This window comes from Cydia fagiglandana, chromosome 22 (genome assembly GCF_963556715.1).
Source record: "Cydia fagiglandana chromosome 22, ilCydFagi1.1, whole genome shotgun sequence".
NCBI lineage: Eukaryota > Metazoa > Arthropoda > Insecta > Lepidoptera > Tortricidae > Cydia > Cydia fagiglandana.
In genome coordinates this window covers 7016815-7021888 of record NC_085953.1, presented here as the reverse complement: position 1 = coordinate 7021888, position 5074 = coordinate 7016815, and the positions used below count along the sequence as shown (strand labels likewise).

The 5074-nt window shown below is 38.1% G+C and overlaps 1 long non-coding RNA gene across 1 annotated transcript; it reads left to right on the top strand.

Annotated features, from left to right (window-relative positions):
• Positions 1–479: 479 nt before the first annotated feature.
• LOC134675482 (uncharacterized) lies at positions 480–2309 on the top strand. Its single transcript, XR_010099750.1, has 2 exons — positions 480–1519; positions 1621–2309. It is a non-coding gene; the product is annotated as an uncharacterized LOC134675482 (long non-coding RNA).
• Positions 2310–5074: the final 2765 nt, after the last annotated feature.

Here is a 5074-nt window from a genome sequence, read left to right as displayed (position 1 = left end):
CACTATCAGAAGAGAGCGGATCGTCGGCAGGCGCCAGCGGGTGCGGAGGGCGCTACTGGGCGGGAGGGGGCGGCAAGCTGCCGCTGCTGCCCGCGCCCCCCGCGCCCTCCTAGCCCGCCCCCGCCGCCGCGCGCCGCCTCGCCAAGGTGGGCTGCCGCCTCGAGCGTCGCCGGCAGGCTTGGCCAAGAGCGCCGAGCCGACACAGTATAGAGCGAGCGGGATACACTACCGGTCCCTCTCTAATTAACACAGTTAGAAAAGGACGGGTAATCTATCTCGTGCACGAGATACTGTCGCGGCGCTCCTGTACTTATTTATAAGATCCTACCGACTGCGCCAAAAACATTATTTATTATTTCGTGTTTTATCACTTATTTTAATTTTAATTATCAAGTCGGAGGCAAAATTAAATTCTATAGATGCACATCTCTCTAGTCAATAAAAAGGTGATATATAAACCGTATGTGTTTGTCAGGTGTCATCCCTGGAGGCACCGCGGCTGGCGGCGGCGACGGCGGGCGGCGCGCGGCTCGAGCTGGAGCGGCGCTCGCTGGACCTGGAGCGCGAGCTGCGCGCGCACGACAGCGACGCCTCGCTCGACGACCGCGACCACCTCGTCTGATGGCCGGCGCCGAGCGAGCCGAGCGTGCCAGGCGTGCCAAGCGTGCCAAGTGTGCCCCGCCCGGGCTGGCGCCGCGGTGCCGCTCCGTGCAAGCGGACTCTCTGGCGCGACGTTGCCGATTTCTTCCGACGCTTTAACCGCCGCTGCCGTGATGAAGTGCACTCCTGACAGTAACTCGTATGTTCTGTTTGAAAGTGATGTTTTGAAGAGCGAGCGTTTAATAGGCGGTGGAATCTGAAAACGCCACTGAATTTTGTGATGTCGAAGATTTGAAGCTGTTTGATGACCCTGGACTGTCTTATTATCACAGCGAAGCAAAGTCACGGTAGCGAGCGGCGGTTAAAATGCAAAGAAATTTCCTCTGAAGTGCGGTCTCGGCGTCCGGTGCTCTTCCGGTTCGACCTGGTGCTAAAGGACTCGAGGGTCGTGCCGGCGCGACCGACCGCTGCCTTACTTATATACGCTCCGACTGATCGATACGTTTATTTCTAGTTGAACTAATTCCGATTCGACGCGCCTCTGTAACCCCTTAGTGTCCAGAGACGAACGTTCGAACCAGAGCGCTCCCATGTTCCTACGTTTAGTTATAACCTATAAATAAGGCAGCGGTCGTCGATTTTTCGCTTGGCGGCGAACGTCCAATCTAGTGCATAGCGGCAAAATTGATCTCAATAAATAAATAAAGACTACGAACTTTTAATAAGGACATCTAGTGGAATTGTGCGAGTACTAACGTGTTTCGTTTTCTATGTATTATACGTACGTGTAAGGACGTTAAGACGTGTCGGTGTTAGTGCCTACTGAGTCTGGTTTAGTGATAGGAACCTCGACCACTGTTTAAGGGAACTATTATCGTTTTACCGAGAGTCGGTGTGAGTCCAGAGCGCTTGTGTAAGAGTAACTTCGTCTTCGCAACTTTGTGTTTTGTCTCTGTCGCGCTCAAGTGTCGAAGTCAAGTGCGTAAGAGACAAAACACAAAGTTTCTCGTCTACTCTAAGCGCTGGCTGAGTCACAGACGCGGGCACACGACGTTTTTAGTCTCCCGCGTTTATCGATACCTCCTTTTTTAAACGAACCCTCTCGGAACCGTAGCTTAAGCGAACTATTAATGTGTGTGACTATATTAACGTAACATTTTCTACAGAATCAAACGTTCATTTCTATCGTAATTTTATATTAAGTTTCCTTTTGTAGTTATTTAATTTCTCAAGTGATATAGTGAAGCTGTATTCGTAACGAAATGGTGACCTTATAATCGGAATTATTAAAGGATATAAGGGTAGATAGTTACATGGCCTTTTAAGCTAGTTAAGGAGCTCAGTGCGCGACGGTAGCGTAGTGGGAGCCCGCTCTTTAGTCAATGCCAAAACGTCTTAGGCCCGCTTGCACCATCCCACTAACCCGGGGTTAAGCGGTTAAACCGTCAACCCAGTGTCAAATTGTACTGGTAACAATGGTAACTCTAGGTTTAGCCGGTTAACCCCGGGTCAGTGGAATGGTGCAAGTGGGCCTTACCGAGCTAACGTTAAAGTAGGTGCGCGTAAAATTTGGATGTAAAAAATCATGTAATTTCAATTTTACTTGGATATATTGCTGTGTGTAGATTTGTGAAGCAAAATTAGCAAGTAAAATGAATATTAAAATGGTTTTACGTGGATAGTTCGCTAAATACAGGGTGAATTTGTACGTACAAAATGAAGAAACCACCTTGTATGCCACGTGACGTTTCAGTAATTTTACAGGCGTTTTGGTAATGATGTATCCTCGATTTAAACAGCGGCTCGCGTATTCATATAGAACAATATATTGTATCCCTGGCCATATACTGTGGAGAGTTACAATAAAATTATTTACATTAATGTATTTACTGTTTTGTCAACATTTTGTTTTACTTTAAGTCCCTGTGTTATTTTTAGTCATTGATGATCAAATTGTGATGGTCACAGTGTGATGCACAAAGAAAAGTCACTGTAAAAAAGACCTGTTCACTTGTACTTAATTTACCAGAAATTCCGTTCTAAATACTATATCTTCTTTACATTAATATTTTCATATACTTGATTTTACAATTGGCTTTGCTTCGTGCGTTATGCTACATACTGTAGTCATATTTGGCGATAAAACACCACAAAACTAGATAAATGTGATCTCACTGATTTTTTATACTCTTTGCATCTTTTTTTATCGTCAAACTTTTGACTTCAGTTCACTGATCAATTAATGTTCTAGTAGTAATTATTGGCAATATTTAGATTTATTTGTGCCTCTTTTGATTCCTTTATTTAAATATTGACAGCCTGATTTTTTGGAACTTTATATATAAAAAGTATATTGATGGTATTAAAAACTTGGAAAATAACACCTTTAAAAGGGTGTTCTTTTACTCATAAATCTCATAATCTTTCATAAACGGCACGAATTTAAATATACAGGGTGTAATTTTTTACGTGATACAAAATATGTTTTTCTAACTCCATAAACAACTAGCAATTGAATGCTCCTACTCTCGTTGAAATCAGACAATTTTATTTTTAATTTTTTTATTTTTTTTCGTGATATTTTTTGTACTTTTAAAGGATATTATGATATTAAAACAGCTTTATAAGATATTTAAAATGTAAAGTGAACTAAATTACTTTTCAAAGTAGCATAAATCACAAAAAATGTTTAATGACTTGTGATTTACGCTACTTTGAAAAGTAATTTAGTTCACTTTACATTTTAAAGCTGTTTTAATATCATAATATCCTTTAAAAGTACAAAAAATATCACGAAAAAAAATAAAAAAATTAAAAATAAAATTGTCTGATTTCAACGAGAGTAGGAGCATTCAATTGCTAGTTGTTTATGGAGTTAGAAAAACATATTTTGTATCACGTAAAAAATTACACCCTGTAGTCAATAAAACCTGTGCAATTTTTTGTTTGCAACGCATTCGAGTAACCAGAATATCTGTGCAATACGTGCGTATTTGAACACTAAGATATTACGACTCTGACAGATCTGTCAATATTGACAATAAATAATATCGGATTCCATTGCGGTATCCGCTATTGAGTATTCAGTTTCAAATATCATCTTTAAGGTTTTTTTACTGCGTTTTGCATTAACTATCACTAATGATACTTAATTGAAATTGTGACGGTTCAAAAATCTCAATGTGCCACAAATATTTATGGTTAAAAAGTTTTTTTTTAATTCGAAGTACAAATTATCGCGCAAAAATTAACTAATTTTATGAACCGCTAATCAAATAATGTTGAAAAATTGTTTTAGATTTATCTGTATGCATTCAAATGGTTCAAATGGTTTTATTATCATTGTCACCATACAAGACTTAACCACTTTAAGATTTTGATTTGTTAGGTATGAAATAAAGTAGGTTACTAGATGTATTATCTCTGAACTGTCACGAAATAAGTAATTGATCATAGTAAATGCAAAACGTAGTAAAAACAAAAAAAATACGCACTAATATTGAATTGTACTTCAATTATTTTGTCTTCCTTATTTTGTAGCATTACAAAAGGCCTATACGAGTATATTTTGTCTAAATATGCCGATTTAGTTCTCATTTATTTTATAGTTTTTTTTTTGTATATGTATATATTTTACATACGAATGTATGTACGAAAACAAATGAAATGCACATTGTAATGATATTAACAAATTGATTGTGGCTTGTATTACTGTAGCGAATGTCTATGGAGTGTTTGTGGAACACTTAGAAAACTTAGTAATAATTACGAAGGAGGGAGAAAATGGGACCTTTGTCATTACACTATTATTCAAAATTTAATGATTTAATTAATCAAAGTAATACATTTGTTTTCATCAGATGCTAATTTAAAACTATAAACATATTAGTCATTATATTTCATAGGTTTTCAAACGTTTTATACGTAATTTAGTTTAAGTACTTAAAATAATTCGTGAAGTATTGACCAGTCAGTATTTACAAAAATCCTCCGTGTCCAAATATGTTCCTAACATTCCATAGACTCCAATTTTATCATTTGACAATGTATCTCACTATACTCAAACAGCATTTTTATAATTTTCTATAATAATATTATTAAGTTGACTGCCTTTCGTTTATTATTATGCTCAATAGTTTAATATTAACGTAGTCTGGTTCTCGTTTAGGTGTTTAAAATGCGATGACATTAGATTTATTATTTTTACCCCGAATAGCGGTTTAAAATGTTTAGTCAATTATATAGCTTTTTTTTAATTTACGGCATGTGAGGGCTGAGACGTAGTCAATTCTTCAGCCTATAGAATTTAAATTGTGATAACTTATGTTTACGAATGCATAGGTATGTATCTGGGCGAGTTTCTGAGCATTTCAAACCCTGCTTTAGTTCATGGCAAAACCTATGACGATTCATGCCAAATATTGAGCCCTGTTTCACCGAATGTCACTCGAAAATAATAATTCTTCATACATCA